The sequence below is a fragment of the Diadema antillarum genome, unplaced genomic scaffold, assembly GCF_040938485.1.
Source record: "Diadema antillarum isolate AM-2024a unplaced genomic scaffold, OU_Dant_1.0 scf00000218, whole genome shotgun sequence".
NCBI lineage: Eukaryota > Metazoa > Echinodermata > Echinoidea > Diadematoida > Diadematidae > Diadema > Diadema antillarum.
In genome coordinates this window covers 295,877-320,461 of record NW_027271107.1, presented here as the reverse complement: position 1 = coordinate 320,461, position 24,585 = coordinate 295,877, and the positions used below count along the sequence as shown (strand labels likewise).

At 40.8% G+C, this 24,585-nt stretch overlaps 1 pseudogene; it reads right to left on the bottom strand.

Moving 5' to 3' along the window:
• Nucleotides 1–24,585, bottom strand: part of LOC139724518 (NACHT domain- and WD repeat-containing protein 1-like) — a 35,598-nt pseudogene continuing 11,013 nt past the window's right edge.

The following is a 24,585-nucleotide window of genomic DNA, read 5'->3' as shown; positions in this document are numbered from 1 at the left end:
GTGAATGGTTTAAAATACTATTACAAAAATGAAGATTTCTTTTATGTCATCATAAGCGAGAATAGGTAAGTAGTTATCATTCATCAGCAGTACAAAATGTCAAACCCCTTCCTCCCTCTTGTTCTTGTCACAGCTGCTACGTAGTGATGCATTACAAATTTTCAAACCATGATTCCCAAATTTCGGTAAACTGTCCGTGATTTCTAGCAGCTCAGCTTACTTTGTAGTTGAATCTTTGCTCTCTTCTGCAAAGAGACAAAAAGGTCACTGTGCCAGGTGACTTGGCTTAGTGACCACACAATGTCATACTGTTTCCTGAGTCCCATAACGACAAATGCCCTATAAGTTGACAGATTTCTTTGTGTACTGCACCTTAAAATTCCATACGTGGTAAAACATCTCACTGAAAACTCCCAAATGTAATGTAGTACCTTGGAAGATACAAGTAGGATGTCATTCTCACTAAGAGATGAGGGGGCGGGGGCAAAAACTGTTGTGTTACCTCAACTGCGACTGATTTCTACATCATCAAGTAAAGATGTGAGGTGTTTTTTGACATGGGTGGGCACTTCATACTAGAAACATACACTCTGTTACACAGACGCTTACTTGATTAAACCAATTATGATATCTCCTTACTTGACATGTCCACCATCTCTTACAAAATTTCCTCTCATATGCCCTATATTACACATCAAGATTTATGCCGCTTTGAATATTTTTACTGAAATTAACTAGTGACAAAACTACGCCGGGGTCACGTAGGTCATTGACCCTCGCTCGGATTCACATTGAAGAGGGATCCATTCCGACTGGGGTCGCCGAACGGTGCGGTGTCTTTCGGAGCGGAGCCAGAGCTACTAGAACGGATCCAGAGCGAGATGATATCGTTTTGTCCCGGCAGGCCGATCACAACACACGTCCCGTCGGCGGATATTTGGCAGCAGCTGATTGGTTGGTCTGGCGTGAACGCAGCCAGACATACACCTGAAAGGGGTGAAAAGTTGGGATTGAAAAAGACCATTTCTCATTCAATTAGTACATTTTCAGTTCATTTGAATAGTTTCAGCTTTGGCTTCAAAATTCAGAGAGCCATTTTTTTTTTACTGTCACAACAAAATTCACGAAACATTGACTTGATCAAGTTATCCAAAAATTATGTGAATGGATTGATCTATTTTAGTCTGTTTCTCCTGTTTTTAGGCGTGTTTCATTCAGATTTATGTTCATTGACCTTTGCTGTTGTTGCTGTGTATAGTTGTTGCTGGCTAGCCAAACTCTAAGACTGTTTAACATAAATGATGAATGATGTGCTCACCCTTCTGAAGATCCCACGCCCGAATGGTACGGTCCTGGAGAGTGGAATCATAGGTGAGGCAGACCGTTCCATCATCAGACAGGTAAAGTTTGTCCACAGGGTGGGTGTGCCCCTCCAACGTGTGTCTGTGTAGACAAAATACAGGGTATTACATCATTATGGGTACAGTTCTGTACAATATGGCAGGAACATGCACTGGCTAACATCACAGACATATTTTGGGGGGTGCAATAGGTATGAAGAGATACACAACGACCATCAACAAAATAAAAAATGAATATATTTGATTATACAATGGGCCACAACATCTGATTTTTTATATATTTCACTTCTTCTTCCTCTCAATGATACCATGTGCCTGGTTGATACTATTCGATGACTATTGCTAGCCATCCAAGGCAGACCATGCAGGGTCAGCATCTCCACACTTTATGCGTATTTGAGTCGGACCATTTCACAGGGTTTGCACCTCACTATTTGCAATGAATGAAGCCAGATCTTTAACATGCATGGACTGCGACTCTCACACACACACAGAAAATTACAAAGATGAAAGCGATCTCATAGCAAATGTGATATCTTTTCAGATACTTAGGTGTAAATATTTTTGCAATAGTTTAGATTAGCAGCAATTCCATAAATATTTCCATACTACAAAAGATTCCCAGTTACCACATTGTAACAGTACAGCTCATGCACAACTGGCTGCGCAATCTGCCGCACGCTAGTACAGCTCTGTTGTCATTAGAAGCCTGGCCAGATAGATACACATTTCATGTGTGTCTGTCGGAAAGGATCATAACATTTAGTGGAGGCTATGTGACCAATATTTTTACTGTAAGCCGTCTCATTGCAAACTTCACACCAAGTCTCCAGAAACATTGCACCCCGCTGTACCAATATTCTAGCAATGTCCAGGAAGGCATTTGACTAGCAACTGTCACTGAAATGCTGCAATTTTGCTATTAACTCTTTATGTGCCATGGTGTAAATCCCCTGTGTGCAACAATATTCTGAGAAAGCAACACAGTCATGCTTGGGGAAAACATTCTGTTTTTCAAATCAATGTAACTTTTATAGATTTGTGTTACCCTTGACATGTAATGAGTAAAATTGTAGAGAAAATGCCAAGCTTTGCCGTGATTTGCCGTGATTTAAACTGTATTACAAATCTATGACTTATTTTCTTTTAAATGACCAGTAGCTACATTATTATAGAGGCATGACTTTTGCACAGAAAACAGTGACTGAACCTTAGTACTTGCTCGCAAAGTCAGTAGGGAACACCGCTTGATAGTCAATTACCACATAACATGCAAGCTACATGTGACAAGAATGGCACTGTAGCATTTGGCGGTTAATCGAACAGTTTGGGCAGGTATGTGCGTTTGAGCAGAACATGCGAACTTGGCATGCCGTCGACTGAGTCGGACGTGCGAACGTGGCACATAAAGAGTTAATGTCACAATTTTGCACTGCCGGTGTGAAAGAACACGACAATGCTAATGTCTTACTTCATGGAGCCCGATGCGAGATCCCAGACCAAGATGGACGCATCCTCACAGCCATTCACCACACACATGCCCTCTGACGAGATGGCAACACACGTGGTGTTGACCGGCGGCTTCCACTTCTTGAAGAGCTGACCGCTCTGAAGGTCGTAGACGAACACAAAGTTGCGGGTCGGGTCTTCCAACTCCTGCAGAGGGTTGTAAATGATTGGAGATGGTAGGTTTTTGGAATCAAAACAACACATTGTCAGCAAAGATTTCAGAACAATGCAGGTATATATTTGCCTTGCTTACCTGAAGGAACAAAGCACCACAGCGCAAATATAGACACAATTTGGGAAAGAGAATTATTTAACATCGCAGAAGTTTCATCATGTCTGCATGAACAAGAGCATTACAAACTGACTTTATACACTTTAAAAACATCATCTTCGTTTCTTGTTAACAGTCCAAGGGAAGGACAGTTAAGTGTGTAGCTGGCAACATATGATATTAAAGATACATTTACTCTGGGTGTACCCTATAGATCACTTAATTTAATATGTACTTAAATCTCTGAAGTGAAAAGCATACTGTGGACCAGCAAAAGTCAAACAAGGTCACAGAAAGTGGCTGAAGATGAAATCTACACAGACTGACATGAAGTTGGGTAGCATGACAAGGTTTCAATGATATATATCTAGTTCTTGAAAAAGAAATATTTTATATCAGCAAAATGAAACCCTCGATCTTACAAGCATATACACTCCATTTGAGATTATCTCATCAATAGTATTTTGATTTATTTTTTGCCATCTTTGGAATAAATATAATAAGTCTCAGCAAAATCTATTTCAAAATTACTTTGTTCAATTTTGCTCCATTTTTCTCATAATCTTTCCGTCTTATCAGTACTCTATATTTTACCTGTCAATCTTTCCTCCTCACGTGCATGTACATGTTTGATTACAATTATTTTACAATGCAATAAATCTAAAATGATTGGTTCCAGCATACTGCGAAAGCGAATATTTTTGTGTAACCAATTTTTCGCACTCTACCGGGTGAGAAGAGTTTCACATATTCTTAATTCCATGAAATCAAGACATCGAGTACGTGAACATATGGCAAGAAAAAACATTCATGTGCTTTCACTCTTGTGGTAGCTTCTGGATGCGCGAAATGCATGAAAATTTCAACACCAAGAAAATTTCCACTTGTACAGTATGATGTTCCTTACCTTGATGACTGACACAACATAGTGACCATCGTTGGAGATGGCCGCCATGCGGGTGACAAACTCATGCTGTGGGATGCGGAAATCCTGAATGAGCTTCCTAGCGTTGAGATCCCAGACGAGGAGCGGACTCGGCTTCTGCGTCTCATCGCCGCACACACACCGCTGACCATTCGCACTGACCAGTAGGCTGTTGAGGAAGCGGTCCTCCCCGGCCTTGAAGGTGGACTCGGTCTCCCCGCTGGTGACGTTGATGATGTTGACGTACATGCGGTTGCGCGACAGCGCCACGATATGGTCCTCGTCATGCAGCGAGAAGTATGGCATCTTCTGGTTCATCAACCCCTTGAGTTTGGTCTGCAGCGTGCCCGTGTCCAGGTTGTAGATCTTGAGCTCACGATTGCACAACACAACCACGCGGTGGGAATCAATGAAGCATATATCTCGTGGGCTATCCAGCCCAGTCAACGTCCTGACTGATTTTTGTGTGATGATATCCCACACCACAAGCTCACCCTTGTCTGGAGAGATGGACACCATGTGCCACGGCGTTGACTTGCCACGGTAGAGTCGGGAGAGGTTATTCTGCTTTAGCTTCTCACAGTCATCGTCCAGGACTTCATCCTTGGCATCTCTGACCTTCAGGAGACAGGGTGTGGAGGGAAAGAAGCTGATGTGAGGGGGGTTGTTGGCAGTCTCGAGCAGTTTGCTCATGAGCGGGTATTTGCTCTTCTCCTTCTCCAGAGACTTGTCCAGCCGTTGACACAGCTGTGTGAAGAGCTGCGATCCCGAGCAGGACAGCGCATATGCCGAGAGTTGCAAGAACTCTTCCATCAGCTGCAGGTCCTGATTGGAGGGATCACACGACTGCGCCAACCGCACATCCTCCAAGACATCGTACACATCACAACACGTGAGTTTTTTGACCAACCAGTCTACGTCCCACACATACTTGTCCGCAAACTTCTTTTCCCCGGCATGGAATACATGATAGCTGACTTCCTGGAACCTCCTCAGGTTGTCCACTTTGCCAAAAGCATCAGGTTGGGTGAGCACCAACCTGTCCATGATCATCTCCATGCCTCCCTCGCCCACATAGGGCTTCTTCTTCCCCTTGGCCCAACGATCCTGGAAGTAGTCTTGGATGTTCTTATGTAGCTCCGCTTTTTCTTTCTCGTTTGATAAATATTGCTTGGTTACTACCTCCCTGAAGCATGAGTGACCCCAACATCGCAGTAAGCGTCCATTGACACTGCATTCCTGTAGGAATGGACCAAGCTCCTGGCACAGGGCCACCCAGAGTAAACAGGGGACCCTCCTCAATGCCTGTGTCCTCTGTGCATACAGCTCATTCAACACATCCTCATCGCACGACAGTATATCGTTCATTTCTGCATCGGAGAGACCATCCCTCGCGATTGTCAGATACGACAGAGATTTTGAAACGGCCACTTTGCCATAGCGCTTCTCCAGGGTTTCCAGATGCATAGCAAACAGTGACGTCACATCTGAGCTCAGCTTCGTTTCAGACACTGCATCATAACTGTGCCACGAGCAGGCAGCCTGGCACGCTAGCTTTATGAAGAGCGGAAGCGGGCAAGCCGCCACTGCGTCCTGCAGGGCGCTGTGCTGGTCCTCCGTCAGGGTCCGCCGGTGCGACTTCAGCAGAGTTTCGCTCAGTTTGGCAGCTTCGTCATTGGCTAGTGGAGGTATCTCTACAAATTGCGCACTGTCCTTCAGCAGATTCTGTATTACAAGAAAAGAAAGACAGAGAAGAGATCTTCATTTATTTTCGCTATCAAGTGATGAATACGGCACAACTCTTTGTTCTCAAGAAGTATAGACCCACAACCAGGAACCGGGCAGGCCCTGTATTAACTCAATGAGAATTACAGAATCTCGGAGGCAATGGGTTAATAATAGACCATGACAATGATTATGATAATTTCATTAGCACAAGAGGTCAACTCAACCGGTTGTCGCTGTTGTCATTAGTGTGAAAAGAAGACTTTCAACTAAAAATAATAGGTACTAATTTACATACTTTGATAAAAATACAAAAATGTGATGTTGGATTTGGCATGCTACTGGCACATAAGTTCTGTATAATCACCTAAAATTATTTCATCACAAACAGTGCTTTATTATCATCATCATCATCATCATCATCCACATCATAACCATTACCCCAATCTTCATGTTCCTATTCATCATTTTCATCATCACCATCATCATCACCATCACCTGAATCTTCATGTTCACATTCACCATCATCATCACCACCACAATCATCCCATCTTCATCATTATCATCATCATCACCACCACCATCATCATCCTTACCCCCACAGTCATCATCATCACCATCATCACCATCATCCTAACCTTCATGTTCATCATCATCATCACCACCACCACCATCCTAACCTTCATATCTATCACCACCATCATCATCATCATCACCATCATCCTAACCTTCATATTTATCATCATCATCATCATCATCATCACCATCATCCTAACCTTCATGTTCATCATCATCATCATCATCACCACCATCATCCTAACCTTCCTATTTATCATCATCATCATCACCATCATCCTAACCTTCATGTTCATCATCATCATCATCACCATCATCCTAACCTTCGTGTTCATCATCATAATCATCATCACCACCATCGTCCTAACCTTCATATTTATCATCATTATCATCATCATCACCACCATCACTATCATCCTAACCTTCATCTTTATCATCATCATCATCACCATCATCCTAACCTTCATGTTCATCATCATCATCACCACCATCATCCTAACCTTCATTTTCATAAATATCATCATCTTAATGTCCATAGTCACCATCACCATTCCAACAATCCTAATAGCAGCCAACACGCATGACTGACCTGAAGCTTGGTGAAACCGTCAAAGTCCTTCCCTCTTGTCGTCAGGATCATCTTCACGCAGGGAGCCAGGGTCTTGGGGATGGCGCTGAGTGCCTCGGCCTCATCATCGCTGAACTGGTCCAGCCCATCGATGATGACAACGAGAGGTCGCTGTGGGGTGACCTTCTTCAGGAGCTGTGGCAGATCTTTGTGCAATCTCTTGATTCCCTGAAATTCAATCAGACAGTTTGGGGTTTTGTTTTGTTTTGTTTTGTTTTGTTTTGTTTTGTTTTGTTTTGTTTTGTTTTGTTTTGTTTTGTTTTGTTTTTTTAAGGCAAAATGACTCATCACATGTGATAAAATGAGAGGCATTCCTGTAATGAAAAAAAAAAAACTATTTTGCCAAAGTGCAAGGAACAAATCCAAAAGTTTTGATATCATGATGTAATATTTCCATCTGAAAAAGAGTTGTGGTCACCATGATCTGAGCAGACCCACAAGAAAAATCATGTCATTATTGTCTTTTTAATTTCCTAGAGATCTTAATTTGACAAATGCTTGTTGATCACTGATTACAAATGATTACATATCATACTCAAAGTATCATAACACTTTTATTTTGCTCTCATTTATCCATTCCTTCAAACTAAAACTGATTTGCAACAAAAGGAATGTTAAATTGCTTGCTTTCAATTATTAGGAAACTAAATGTTCACACTACAATTAGCAAAATATCTTCTTGACATGAAAAACAGTTTGGTGAGTCATGATGTGATGTATTTGCAATGGCTATAAGACATTATCAAATCTTCTGAAAACAAAAATCACCTGTTGCGAGTTCGAACAATGTTCCTTGGTAAGGCAAGTGCAAAAGCGAAGAGGCACGGGTGACGTCAACCCCATTAAATTACAGAAACTAGAAATGTCGCTATGGCGACTGGTATGCCTCCGCCTTAATGCATGGTTTTCCTAATAAGTCTATACCACAATGTATTGACAATGTGTGATGTGTTTCACATAATTGGTAAAATATTAAAATGACAGGTTTGTCACAAATGTTTTGAAAGTTCACTGTCCTTGAACTAGGATTAAATGGATGGACAGCTATACTGCCTATGAGCGCAGGTATTTGGGGATTTGAGGATTTTTACTTCACTTTTTACTCTTTTTTTATAAGTCTATGCATTGATTAACTTTCAAGGTATGAAGAAAAGTGTAATTTTACTATCGAATCGTAAAATTTTTTGCATTTCAACTTGTCTTTTGACCCTGGACCTTTGACCCTATGACCCTAAAATTCCCAAGAGAATCACTGTCAGGTAGAACATGCATCTGTATATATATGTACTAAGTTTCATGATCATAACTTAGTCACTTTCGAGATATGGACGAAGAAATGAAATTTAGCACTTTCACTTGACCTTTGACCATGACCTTTGGACAAGAAAATTCTCTGTTGGATATACTGTATACGCTATATATTTCGCGGGGGTTTTATTTTCGCGAATTTCGCGAGTCGGGAGCTTTTCGCGAAATTAACAACACACGAAAATATTACCTTCCAAAATGAATCCCTTGCCTTGATGATACGAACATTTCAGTACTAGTATACCATGTCATGGCTTTACAAACAGACCATACTGGCTAAGCTTGTTTCCGCACGTCCACGTCTACTTACATTGTACGAATACTGTAGAGAGCCAATCCATTATCGCAAGGGGACCACTCGTCAGAAATCTAGCGCGATGGACTTAACCACTTCAAAAATGTTGAATTCTAACTTACTAGTTCGCAGCGTTTGGTGAGTTTTTTTCATGCAGTGTATACCTAGTATCATTCTTATTTGCTAGTAAGTTGAAAATTCACTTTCTTTGCCACTTCATATTTTCTCTGGTCCCTCAATCGCGAATTTAACCACTCGCGAAAATGTGTGACAGCGGCAATTCGCGAAAATTTATGTACGCGAAAATTATAGCGTATACAGTACATGTATGTATCAAGTTTCAAGAAAAATCTGGCATGTATTGCATTTAAATATGAGGGAAAAAGTGAAATTATGAGTTGACCTTGACCTTTGACCCATGACCTTTGACCCATGACCCCACATTCCCTAGGTCATCACTGCTAGTCAGCACATGCATATGCACTAAGTTCCATGAAGATAGCTTGAACCATTTCCAAGATATGGAGAAAAAAGTGAAATTTTAACATTTTCACTTGACCTCTGACCTTTGACCTTTGATCTCATGACTCAAAATTCTCTCTGGAGACTCTTTATTTGTTATTACATGTATACACCAAGTTTCAAGAAAAAAGCTCCAGGCATTGCATAGATATGGGGGAAATGGTGAAATTTTGAACATTTGACCTTGACTTTTTGACCTTGGACCTTGAGCATGTGCGCCCAAAAGTTGATAGGCACAACTTCGTCCACTCATGCATATACATACCAAGTCTCATTGGGACACCTTAAACGGTTTTTTAGTTACACTGTCCACAAAATTCATTACGGACAGACGGAAGGACGGACAACCCGAAAACATAATGCCTCCGGCGACACCTCGTGGTGGAGGCATAAAAAAGATTCCTACTGGTATAAAGCTGGTATAAGAACTCACCCTAGCTCCTATTGATATATGCTCCCCATACAGGTAGGCAATCTGCTCACATACGCTCCTGAAGACTTGGTTTGGTGTTGACGACTCTGGGGATGAACCGATAAACCTGATCACGCAGGCGCTGTTGGGCAAGGCTTGAACCGCTGTCTTTGCGCCCATGGCGGCCAGCGCTGACTTGCCACATCCCTGCGGCCCGTGCAGGACCAAGGGCACGCTGCTGTCGCTGCTCAGGTAGGAGCTGATCTGTCCCACGAGGGCGCTACATCCCTGGAATGTTTCAACCTGCTTCTGGCAGAGGGAGGTGTGGTGCTCAAGCTCGGCACGCAAGCGACGGTGGATTCCTGGACAAGTGAGACAAGGCGGGGTGGGAAACTTGTCAAGCTAAGAACTCGTCACTAATCTTGGTCTGCACCAACACACTGCTTTGATGCTCCACATCATTGCAATTTTCAGGAATAATATTTGTTTTATAAACGTCATTGTGATATTACCAATACAGCTGACTGGTGTACACACTACATCTACTAAGATTCTCATACCATTTTAATGAAGTGCACTGAATGGCTTAAGCACGCAATGATAACATTGTAGTACAAGTTCTAAATCATCCACAAAACTTACTTATATATTAACCATGTATACAAAGCTTCAAAATATCCAGTTGTTAATCCATCAATAGAAAATATATTTACTGAGCAGAAAAGTCAGCAAATGTTTGCACTAGGAAGCTGAACCTTCAAGGGAATGCAACTGGAAAGGCAGTCAATTATCAAGTCTTTTGACACTAATCCTGGTCAAATTGACACCAACTGTCAGCTGCTTCATGAGATACATCACTGCAAATGTCACAGCTTCTCACACAGAAAGCAGGAGACAGAGAAATAGATAGAGAAGAGAAAGAGAGAAGGGAGGGAGAGAAGAAAGAGGAGATTTTGGCGCCTTATTGATCATTTCACTTTACGAGTTTGGCGGAACACTGGTCTAATTCTTGGTCGAGTGTTAGTGATTCCTCATTGGACTTAGCCTTTAAGTTACAACACATATGTATTTGTATCTTTTTAGCTTCTTTTAAATACCATCGTTTAAAAATTCGATTCAAATCTCTGAAAACATAATTATGTTTAATTCAGAAACATGTATACATGAAAGTATATCATGTTGGGTTCTTTTTTACTCAAGATAACCAATTTAGTTTAAAGTCGGAAAAAAAATTCAAACAGCTATCATGCAGCAATAGGAACTCTGAAGCAACTAATTAGTAAGCCAATAGATGGTGCTTAATCTGAGTTTGTGGCTGCTATATTGTTTTACACAGTGAAATAGTAGACTTAAGGAGGCATTCAGGAGGCTGTTGGTTGTGTTAGACATAGGTGGCCACCATGTGCAAGGTTGTAATTCACAATTTCTCTGCAGTGGTTAGTGTAGCGGGTGGACAAAGCAGGTGGCCACTATAGACAGGGTTGACTCTATTTGATATGTAACAGTATCATGCGGCCTTGAGACTACTCAATATAAAGCATCAGTGGGGGCAACAATTAACTGTCTTCTTTATTCATCAACTTATCATCACATTCCCCCTTTCTTGACTCTGCTGCCACATCATGAATGGACACCATTGGCTGAGAGTCCTCAGGCTCACAAGCTGTGTTTCAAGGAAGCTGCACTACCCTACAAAGTTACGGCTGAAATTACTACTATTTGCCAAGTTTCTGGGTATATTTTACTCTAATTCACATGGGAAGCTCTACTGATGGCTCTCATGGATCAGAAGAAAACTGCTTTATTCAAAAGCTTCTCTTTTTGTTCGAGATTATTTGTGGCCAGCCAATTAATGTACATATCAAACAATATAATCTTCAGAGATGTTTGGTTACTCCCCCCCCCCCCCCCCCCTCACACACACACTCTTTACTGTCGGTTTGTGACATTCCAAACCAGACAGAGAGAATGTTCTTAAACATGAACAAACTAAGAATTTGTGTCTATTTAAGTTATACCCCTACCTTGTGTAATCTCGGGTTCACTTGTTCTATTTTCCAAGTGATTCTAGAATGTAAGTAAAACTCAGAAAAACTATAATGAATCTTTTCTTTTATCATATAAATCTCCTACTTGGATATCCACAAAACCTTTTTTTTTGTCATAATCATACTTCAAACTATGATTTATGTGTGCTCTAGTTAGTACTGCATTTGTATTATATTTCAGTATCAAAAAATATATATAAATGTCATAAGCATGCTTTCAACAAGCTGAAAGGACTTGGCACGGAAAACAAGGGCTACAGACTACATAGAGCTCATGTCTTTCACATAAGAGGATAATTGATCCCATAGCGACATAGACAGAGAAAAAGAGGTAGATAGATAGACAGATAGATAGATAGATAGATAGACAAGTAGAGATAGATAGATAGATAGACAGATAGATAGATAGATAGATAGACAGACAGATAGATAGATAGATAGACAGACAGGTAGAGATAGATAGACAGATAGATAGATAGATAGACAGATATATAGATAGATAGATAGATAGATAGATAGATAGATAGATAGATAGATAGACAGACAGGTAGAGATAGATAGATAGATAGACAGATAGATAGATAGATAGATAGATAGATAGATAGACAGATAGATAGATATATAGATAGATAGGTAGATAGATATATAGATAGATAGACAGATAGACAGATAGACAGACAGGTAGAGATAGATAGATAGATAGACAAATAGACAGACAGATAGGTAGAGATAGATAAATAGATAGACAGATAGATAGATAGATAGATAGACAGATAGATAGGTAGACAGATAGATAGAGAGATAGATAGATACATAGACAGATAGATAGATAGACAGATAGGTAGAGAGATAGATAGATAGATAGATAGATAGATAGATAGATAGATAGACAGATTGATAGGTAGGTAGGTAGATAGATAGATAGATAGATAAATAGATTGATAGGTAGGTAGATAGATAGATAGATAGATAGATAGATAGACAGACAGATAGATAGACAGACAGATAGAGATAGATACACAGGAGACAGAGGGGAGGCAAGAAATAGCATATGACAAAAAGAAAGTGATCTGTGAAACTTGGAGCAAAATTCAAGGAAACAGAACTGCAATAACCACTGTTTGCTGACGGTCTTATTGTGAAATCCCATGAGTACTTTACACACACACACACACACACACACACACACACACACACACACACACACACACACACACACGCACACTAATAAGTATATATAAATACATACATCCTGTTCATGTCACGATGATAAAGCTTACAATGTAATCCTTCTCAATAATCAAGACAATGAGGGAGACAAGTCTTCTCTGATTGGTTTTGTTTTAAAAATGGAAACGATACACGAGTGACACTCCATAATATTGTAAGAAAGAAATTATGAGAGAGTAGTCCACATGAACACTCTTCTTAGATGGCTGTTAATAGTGCTAAGTGCATGATGCTGCTTTACACAAGTCAACAACCTAAAATGGTAACAACTTCCTCAGGTTGCTCAACTGTTTACATGTTTTCGATCACTCCTATTCATAACACTTTCAGATTCCGGCTCTGATGGATGACGATTCGGGCTGAGCTTGCGAGAACACACGCAAACAACTTTCTCCTATGACCTTTGACACCTACCATGACCTATCGACCTTCTCCACTGACCTCTGACCCCACAAAGCTACTTACTTGAGGCCTTGACGTCCTCCTGCTGCTCAGCGATGGCCCGGTCGATGAGTTCGCGGACGATGGTCTGCACCTGCGAGCAGAAGTTCTCAAGGTACGTGGCGTGGCTGGACACCCCGTCCGGGTCGAGACCCTTGGGGCCCCAGGGCACCTCAAAGGGCAGGAAGTTACCCTCGTTGACCTTAGAGTGGAGGCGCTTGGTCAGCTGTGCAAGCTGCTCGTTGGACTGGATGGAGGATGGGGTATTTGAGACAGGAATGGGGAAAAGATGGACAGAAAGAGTTGGTTATGACGCAATGCCAACAAACGCCATCTTGTGGTCATCCATACATAACCCAGTGAAGTGGTTCCCCTCTTTAAAGTACACATAACTGGACCTCACAGAAGACTAGCTATAGCAGCTGAATATGGGCTATCCAGCCATCTTCTCAGATGGGAAACAAAACAAACACACAAGGTCCTTCCAATAACCATCACTTTCTGTGCATCAAATTACGGGAAAGGAGTTCAGTATATTACTGTAAAACATGATATATTCGCGGCATGAATTTTTCGCGAATTGGAGCCGACAGCCTTTTTCGTGGCATGAAATTTTCACGAAGTGCCACTGGCATCTGAATGCATATAATGTAAACATGGACTTTCGCGTGCATTTTAATTTCGCGAATCTTGGCGCTCGTGAAATTCGCAAAATTAAAGTGCACGCGATAATTCCTTGTTTTACAGTATCTCAAATATTTCATGTCAAGTAATTGTGACTTCTGGTTATGGTGTTGTACAAAATCATGTCACAACCATCAAGCAACTTTGTTTAACTTAGTCACAAATGATCTCTAAGTACGATTCCTGTCAAGTATGGTGGAAATTGCTACAGTAGGGTAAAGGGAAGAAAAGACTGTCCTCCAAACTTATCATCTCCCCTTCGCCTCCCCCAACTTCCCCAGATTTGGTCAAAATCAGACAGCAATTTGAAGAAGAACTAACAATGCACACAAAATGGAGGTTAGTAGACGACAGATCACAGACGACCAGGAAAAAGTAATAAATGAACTCACTCGAAACCTTGGTACAGGTGAGCTATGTATATCAGAACCTTGGCCCTTTCACAGCTATATTGGTAATATGCCATCATCTACTGGGAATATGGTAATATGATACTACACTATAAAGATCTACTGGCATACTTGAATGAGAGAGGCTTCGAATATAAATAAGATGTTTGGCAGGCACAGCTAAACCTTGAGTTCTCCTTGAGAACATTAACCTGCTTAAAACCACAGCTATCATTCTATACTGCACTCCTGTGGACATGAAATTCAGAGTTTACAAACTCAGGTATGCCATGAAATAATCATGAGATATTTCATGAATGCACGATGCCATTAAAAACACCATATATATACCGACTGCAGAGGTCTTTATCATGCGTTTCACGGTGATATAAAGTAAGCAGGCTGGCAGTAACAGTGAATCATGTTATCTGCAAAAAAATGACAGATTACATTCCATTCCTGTCTACACCTGAGATATCCAATAACAAAGAGGTTCTAACAAAAGTTGGGTCCCAACTTTTATCAGGACCACTTTGTTTTACTTTGTTTTGGATATCTCAGCTATTTCAAAACCAATTTTCATCAAATAAACTTTGAATTTCTCTTAGAATTGAATGCTCGTTAATATTCATATTTCATAAGAGGTTTGTAATTATCTCACAACAAAAGTTGGAAACCTGAAACCCCATCTCAACCAAAACTATACCATCCCTTTCATGAAGAAATTCCCACATAGTCCTTGTTAACATTGATGGATCGTTTGATATATGGGCATCAGTGACTCAAGTGCTCATTTGGATCTGCATAATGTTCCTATCTATATGTCAACATACAATGAATTTTATCTGTTTCTGATGTTTAGCCGCTTTTGCTAACAGCTTAGACAGTCTTCTAGATTATCATTGATATGCTATATAAATACAAATCATCAATATTATTATCATCACCATAATATTGAAAATCACACTTGTGCATTTCATAGCAGCATCAATCATCTTCTTTCAAGTACGCCACTAAAGCAAAGGTTAACTCTACACATGCATTTTGTTTTTGTTTTGTTCTCTATCCCAAGTGCACCAAGACACAGAATACTACCGAATGAGAGTCACATGTTATCATGACCACAGTAAGAACTCTCATTATGACAAGAGATGCCACAGTCATTGTGCAATACCTTCAAATTCCCCAGGCACCGAGGCGTGAGAAGGATGTGCCCAAAATATGTTCCTTGTAACTCAAGACGGACCCAGCTCATCTTCATCGTCACACAAACCAATTAATAACACACATCGGGAATTCCACCTTTCACATTAACATTGTTCTTGATTCACACTCCCACTGTCTGAGCTTAACCAAAGCCCGCCGCACACTATACGATCAGACCAGTCGTACGACTTTAAGACCAGAAGTGTGACGTCAACAGCCTCGCCATTTTCCAGTCGTGCGACGGGTCTTAGTGCCAGTGGTAGAGATTTGACATGTTGAATTTCCACGACCGTTCGAGGGCTTTCAGCCAATCACGATACAGCATTATGCGAAGAATATGGAAGCGCACGAAATGTGCGCTTCCATACTCATTGGTAACATAAACTGAAGCCAGAATGTTCGTAAACCTAGTTGTGTAGTCTGATCGTATAGTGGGCGTTGCCAAGTCGTACAACCTGGTCTCATGGTCTTAAGGTCATATAGTTGTGAGTCATATAGTGTGCGGCGGGCTTTACACAACATTACATTCATTTCACCTGCTGTATGATTAACAGTAAAACGATTCCATGTGATGATTCATGAATGTGTTTTCTTATGAATTAAAACCACAGTACTCAAATAAAACAAATATGTACAAGACCTACATGTATTCCGGGAATAGAACCACTGTTTTTTAGATGAATTAATACTTTTGTCGGAACAATCCATAGAGAATCATGGGCATTTTTTAGACTGAATATCTCACTGTGATGATAAAGTCACATGTGCGTGGAAAAAGGAGACGGCTGATTTGAGAGTGGGGCAAGACAGACAGCACTACATTTCATATTACATTTAAATGGAATCACATGGTCTATTCTGATACAATCTATTACTGGTATTCCTGTGCTCCGATAAATGCTCTCTTCCGATCATCTCCATGGGAACAGTTTACAAAACTTTCATCACATGATCAAGTGATGTCATCAGAACGCAAGAGAAATGACACTGATTTCTCACCTTAATCTCATAACACTTTTTTCCCCTTTACATGGAAAGCTTATTTTTAAATTCTAATAATGGAACCACCTGGTGATGATAATCAGTATAACATATGATCTTTTTTTTAACCTGATGTCTGTGGTGTACTGTACTAGCAGGTTAATATAATGTTCTACGTAAGATTGTTCAGACCACTTGTACACTACCAGTCAAGCAAAGGAAGAACTGTAGCAAAATGAATGCCAATGACATCAACCAATACTAAAGAAGGAGGGGGAGGGGAAGGGAGAGGGGGAGAGAGCGTGGGAAGAGAAATGGGGGAGGGGGTGACACGACATTTGCTCCTGCGACAGTCGCTCCGAACTTATTTTCTCCAAGGACTTACAGTACCAGGTCAAGGTAGTTGGTTGCCATGGAGTCGTTGCAGTCGATGCCCTTAAAGATGCGGTGAGCCCAGATGATGCTCTCACTGGAGCTCTCGGGACTGAACACTCCCTTCTCTATCTCCGTCTCCAGCACTGTGTAAAACAAACAAAACATGACACTATCTCATTCTCTCAGTTCAACCACATCCTAGCCTATCAAAAGCCACAGAGAGGAAAAAAATGCAAGAACACAAAATTCTAATGCTGTCTCTTTTTAAGTTTGAAACGCCAGCTTGTTACGGGAACATCAACTAGTCAAATGGTGTAGTAAATATTGGATCATATCAGTAGTAGGGCTGACACTGCACATATTTTGTATTTGAGAAAGATTATTCAGAACTGGTTACATTCATAAAATCTTAACAAATCAGAAAAAAATTTACATAATGTTTTGCAATCTGAGCAAAAAACAAAACAAAACAGAACTACACTCTTAACATCTTTTGGCAATGGAAAAATCTTGACTCACATTTGGAAATAAAGAAGCATTTGAAAATCCTACTTCGGCCACAAAGAATCATCAATGGACTACAAAGGGCTTGCATGATAGTGGATTTTATACTCTTCAGGAAACAGTAAACATGAGCAAAAAATCACAATACAGTAAGATACAGCACCAAACTGGAGAAAAATGGCTTTTGGGATTTGATGATGTAGCTTATCAATGGTACTGGCAAATTGTATAATTCCTTACTCGACGCCATGTACATCTCCTTCTCCTCCTTCCCCCAGCAGCTGCTCAGGATCGTGTGCACCTTCTCCCTGTTCTGCTGGCCCTTGCTGCTACCGTCCTGGTAGATGTAGACCGGGGGCGTGGCATTGGAGTCCAGCTGGTAGCACTGGGAGAGAAAGGCCTTGTCCTCCTCGCTGCCCACCTTCTTCAGGAGGCGGTCGTAGGCCGAGGCCAGGATGCGGAGTGGGGCAGCCAGGCGGTCGTACTTCTGGTTCAGGAAAGACTGTTGTAGAAAAAAGACAGCAGATTGGCTCTAAAAAAACGCTTCATTCCAAGGATGATTTAGCTTTGATAGTGCAATAATAAAGTGCTCCTCATGCCATGCATTTCCTAGACAAAACTTGTCAGTTAATTTTACAAAAAATATACAATATTTGTGCTAAATTGATTGCTTTCTTTTTCAAGTTATCGTAGATTATTTTACTTTTATTTTTCTGTCACTGTTCAGTTTTGAAAGAAACAATATAAACACACAAAAACCCCACCAAGATACCCTACAAAAGAACTGGGATGGGTTCTTCCAGAACTTGAATAAGAGGCTGACAAACATAAAGTGTATTTCAAATCGGATTATTACAAACTCTACCATCAAAGATAGCAGACTCATTCACCAAAGAGCCTTACCATGCACAAGACTGCTCTTTTAGAAAAAGGAAATGTCATGCAGATAAATGAAACTTTCAGATCTGTAAATAGATATATAAATCAGTAAAAGATTAGCAAATAAACTTCATGAAGTTTGATGAAAGAAAAAAACCCAATTAATGGAAGAATTCATATTGCCACTTGAAAATCACTGTAATTAATCAACATAAATTATGATTAAACACATAAAAGAATTGTCATTTTTTTTAAAAAGTCACTGTATCTCACAAGTGCATTGTGTAATCTGAGTTGTCTATGCAGGTGATAATATTGACAACACCTTTAAGACAGAGCAAATATTGAGCAGTATACTTCATAGCACTGTCATGCTTTTCTCTGTTACTGACAATTGAGACTTCAGATATCTGGGTGTGAAGAGTCAGGCCTGAATTCAAACCACTCACAATGAAGTTGGGTCCCACAGAGAGGATTTGGCAGTTTCTGATTTCGTTGGCACACTGGTCTAGGAAGCGATGGTCTCGTATCCTGTCGTCCCAGATGCCCAGTGGAGGTCGATGACCTCAAACTCGTAGCCTTTCCCAGCGCAGTACTCTCTTAGCCCCGGATACACTTTTTCCATCAGGGCACAGCGTTCTACCTCCGAGTCTGAAGGTTAAAAGAAAAAAAAAGATGGAGAAAACTGGGATGATAATATGAACAAAAATGCTAATGAAGATGATTCAAATAATGACTATGAAATAATGATGACATCGAAAACAATGATAACAATTATGATAAGAACTTGTGCAATTCTCAAAGTATTTCTTGTTTAAACTACACATGATATGTAAATCGGGTATGATTTCTCATCTCCCAAGTTGCATAACATAAATCTTAAAAACACTCTCTCTCCCTAAAGTTACTCTTTCTTATGAAAAAAAGACAATTTTTAATACAAATGGATGGGTATACAGTACTTCTTGTTACAGTTGAATGATGAGTTGGTTATTACTTCTTCTCTTTTTCTTTTTTTTTTTTTTTTTGGGGGGGGGGGGAGGTTGACCAAATATTAAAGTAATAATCACTTGATAGATAAAATGTGGCATGAAAAATGATGACAATGAGGGTGATCATGATAGTAACAATAATAACAATCATCATCATCATCATCATCATCATCATCATCACTATCATAATCATAACACAAATGGTATCAATTACAAGAAGAGGAACAGGCAGATTTCATCTGCTTGAATATTTTATCAAAAACGAGAAAGTTTTCAGAGAAGCTCCACGACAGCTGACCACTTGACTATTGCTTTTTCATTTCCTCTTCTTTCTATCACGTTCACTCAGGGCAGAAAACAATGCTCGAAAAAGCTTTGTGCGAGCATTTGAGGTGTGAGTGTACAGTTGAAAGGCCAACATCTTGCGGGTGCGACGCAACCAGCCGCAACCACTGCGACCCCTTGCCTTGTACAGGGCCCCTGGTCAACAGCAATTACGACTTGTGAATAGTAATTTGATATAAAGTACGCCACAAGCGAAAGAAAAGAGAGCAGAAAATTATACGGGACAGAGAGCAAAGGAGGAATGGAAAACACATCTAAAGAAAGTCAAGTACATCATTACACTTAATTCAACAAGGAATACCCTTTGAGTTCCAAATTCAATTTCTCGCAAAACTAACCCACTTGTTTGTTCTTCATTTGTTTCTTTGTTGTTGATTTTAAAATCAATCTGGAAGCTCTAAGACATGTTGTAAGTGGAATCCTGATTTGATTTTCTGAAAGGTGTAGCTAGCAGGTAAAAAAAAAAAAAAGATGCTGGCATTTTTAGATATCTGAGCACTATATTCCAACAGAAGCAATTATGTAACTGAGTCTGTGAAAGAGTATGAGTGGTATCAATAAAAACACTTTTTGATCTTTTATCTGCATTATTATTTTGAATGCACAATGATAATAAAAGACATTTCTCACATCAGCACCTTTTTTTTTGTCACCATTAGCAACGGGTCACAAGTGTTACGATCACAATGTCACGATGAGGATGCAAAGTATTATTGTTATAAAGGGAATTCCAGCCTAAAATACACTACTTGTTCTTTTATAGCTCTTCAACCCCACTGTTGACAAGCTCACTACACTAAACATACAAACAGGCAAATCTACTTGCTTCCCAGCCCAATCTAACTCATCCCCTTCCTGCGTCTATGATTGGCCTGAATCTTCCACCCCTCTCCGCCTCTCTCTACCCCTGCCTCTCCCAGCCTCCCCCTGCTTCCAATCCCCCCCCCCCCCCCCCACCTCCTTTGCGGTAGATGAAAGCTCATTTATCAATAACCTCAGCAGACGGCTACGTTTGTACGTTCTTCCCCGGCCACAAACAGACCACGCACGAATCCATGCACGGAGTCTCGCATCTCGACCGCACAAACTGAATTTCCCCCGACAAGATAATGGCAGGGCTGTTCACATTCATCAGCAGAAATAGATCACGCAAATTTGAGATCCTAAAAGTCACGGTTTTATCACCTTAATCAGATGATCAAGGCATCGGTTACCAACTCTGGGTCAATCCAGCTCAAGTGGACATTTTCGGCGATGTGCAAATTTGGGTAGTTTTCACAGATTACCAATAATCACAAAAAAAAACAACATCATGCCCCATCACAGGTTGCAAAGTTTAAACCATGCTAAAACATTGTAACCCTATATTTGGTCATAAAAACTGTTAAAGGGATGGTATAGCTTTGGTAGAGATGGGGATTCAGATTTTAACTTTTTGCAAGATAATCAGAAACCACTTATAAAGTATGGAGATCACACAATTCCAAGACAAATTCATGGTTTATTCCATGAAAATCGGTTTTGAAATGGCGGAGATATCCAAAAACAATGTAAAATTAAGCAATCCTAATAAAATGTGGGTCCCACAATTCTAAGACGAATTCGGCCATGGTGAAACCATAGCCGAATTCTAGATTGATGTTTATGCGGCAAAGAAACAAATTCCATATCATAATGTGTAGACAATACTCTACATTACATGCTTATGATACAGCCACAGTGGATGCATGCTGGTGATGACAATTTCAATGTGTGTTTTTTTCTTTTTTTCAAAACAACTTTTACATGACTGAATCTGGGTCGAGGGGAAGAAAGGGGCTTCAATATTTACTCCCATCTCCTTGGATACAAAGTTTGACACAGTCCTACATAGCACACTATTTCCTGCTTTGTCTCATGTATCTAGTGCTTTAAAAAATATATACATATATCCAACAGGAACACAGAATGACTCTTGTCATGTTGAGCGGCAAGAATCATGGGTAAACTCATGTTGCCATGCCGACAGACAGTCTGCAGCTTTTACCACCTATTGGCCATGTACAATTAATAATTCAGGCTAACTCAATATTCCTCCTCTTGAGCTGCGACGGTAATGAGGCGGGAAAAACTCGCCAGAGACCATCCCCATGAGCAACTACAAGCATGTCAGAACCAACTGCACCCGCGGCCAGACTGCACGCTCTGAACAGAGTTTGTGTGCAAACCATCTGATCCACTAATTTACCTGCCATTATAACAACAGGCATTGCAATGTCAATCTGCAAACACAGGTATTGTACAATTGTTTTGCAAAGGAAGGCTCTGACACATACTCATCATATCCTTCTATTCCTTCATCTATTCCTCCAGTGTTGTATATCCATCTCTATCTCTCTTCCTCTCTCTCTCTCTCTCTCTCTGTATCTCTCCCCTACCTTACTATATATCTCCTTTTCTCTTTCTTCCTCTCTCTCCCTCAATCTCTCCCTCTACCTCACTTCATATGTTTCCCTTTTAATACCTCTCTCACTTCACTGAATGTAATGTCACAATAAAGTATAAAGTTGATAAGTTCAACCAAACAGAGACATTACAAAAATATGTACCCTTTCCCCACCCACTTACTATTCCCTCCCCCCCCCCCCCCCCATCCCCACCTAAACAAAGGGAAAAGAAAAAAACAAGCTAAACATGTTTAATTGCATTGTGGAGTCCATGCCATGGCATTGGAAGCTAACAATGCCTTCCACATGCTATGGTTGCATAAGGATGAGGAATGTCAAGCTTTTATACTTGCCTTTTGTTTTTCATTCAACTGAAACCCTAAAAGTGCACAAACTCCCCACCCCTCTCCACTCCTCTTATCACATTTCATATGCCACACCATACTACAGAACTCTCCAACCCTCAAGTTTACAGATAGGCAAGCAATAAATGATAAATCTCATAATGATAATTTGAATACTCCCTGCTCTCATAAATGATAAAAAAGAATGCTTTTAATGGCCTTTGCTGTGACCTGAATTACAAGGTAATGCATTTCAAACAGCATTTATCGTAGTCTACTGTAGTCAGAGTACCAAAACGCTGGAGGGGGGGGGGGGGGGTGTAGATCCTGACTCTAATAGAATAGAGCTAAAACTCTGCACAAAAACCCAGTATAAAAAAATTTGATAAAATCAATCTTCTTCTTCTTTTTTTAACCCGTAGAGGACTAGTTGATTTTGCTATAACACATATTTCACAGACACCTGCCGAAGTATTTTCAGAACTAGTCGTCAAAGGGTTAAAACGGATAAAGAGCACATGTCTGACTGAGATTAGCTCTGTAAAAGACATCCCCATCCCCCTCCCTGCCTCCTCCCCTCCCCCCCCCCCAAGTGCTTTGCTTCCCCAGATCAGTCCCGATGCAACGAGGAGCCCACTTCGTTGTGATGGATGAGTCGGTACGGAGTCAGAGTGGCATGACGGCATTATCTCGGGTCGCCAAATTGCGACTGCTCTCCGGCGATGGCCACACCTGCTCGTCCATCGGGCTTCGCCATCCCCCACAGCCTCCCCCACCCTCTCCCTTCGTCAGCGCAATGCGACGCGCCCCCGTCCTACTTGTCCGCAACGGGCAACGAGGTGTCTGACGCATACATAATGACCAGCAACCAGGTCTCTTCATGATCTGAGCATGCTCTCTCCCTCTCTCGTGTCTTCGGTTTAAGTGTCGGAGGGATGGAGAGGGGGGATTAGACTCTTTGTCCAGTCCCCAGATGTCATCGCCGATTTTACATTCCCTACAATTGTTCAAGACAAGAAGCTGGTAGGCTGATTCGACAGATTACCACCATGATGTCTTTCATTCAAAAACTAGGACAGGGGATGAAGGGGATCAGTACCTTGGCATCATTTCTAGAGCATCGGAGAGTTAATCAAACAGGTGGTAATACTGTCCTCCTGTCATCAAAAAAAGAAAGAAAAAAAATCATAGCCACTGAAAATTGTCAAGCAGTTCTACAATTTGTACTTCTTAAATTGAGTGAAATTAATATAAATAGAGAAATTATTTAGTGATTCGACCATTCTTAAAACTAGTGTAACAAATCACACAGTCTCAATTGTCTATACCGCCAAGATGGTCCAATCACAGCAATCACAGCTGGAGCCTACATCTAATCAAGATCTCTGCACAATTGTGGCACTTTGCACAAGTGATAACTCCCCCCCCCCCCCCCCCCCCCCCCCCCCCCCCCCCCCCCATTTACTCTTTTCTTCAGAACTTCAGAAGCTTTAGATATATTGGTATTACACCAAAGCTAAGTGTGATCTATTGATTGGATCACTTTGAATTTGCACAACCTGGGGGGGTTTCATAAAGCTGTTCGTAAAGTTACGAACGACTTACGAGCGACTGGTGATCAGTTCTGATGTGTTATACTTATCAGAATTTCCATAATTGTAATTCAGCATAGCATTCCCTACGGAGCATTTTGCACAGATGTGTTTACATCTGTTTGGTGTTTTCCTTAAATATTTGCTCACTTTCCTTCCAGAGGTTTAGATGCACAGGTTGTCACGCTTGACCATGTGCTGCTTGTAATCTTCCGATTGGTTTGCATAGATCTGATATGAAGTGCACTGAAGATTGGAACATCTCTTTCTCCACAGAGCACTAGCAAGCTGTGGAAAGTTTTTTCTTCTTCTTCTTCTTCTGTACGTAAGCAAGTGGTCTGCTGGCCTTATTCACTGCACGAGCTCCATTTGTATGTCCAGTCTGAATTCATTGCAGACAGTAAATCCATATTTTTTTTTTGACGCCTTCCACCTCTTCTCAGTGGACTGCCTCCCATATGATATGATGATCTTTTCAAATCGTCATTTTCCGACATCCATACCAATCTTTACTGCTGTAAACTGAACTCGTCCTATTCCCATAGTGTTGATCACGCTAACAGCCACTTTCAATCTGTTCAGAAAGCAGCTTATTATTGTCATACCCATCTGCCTGT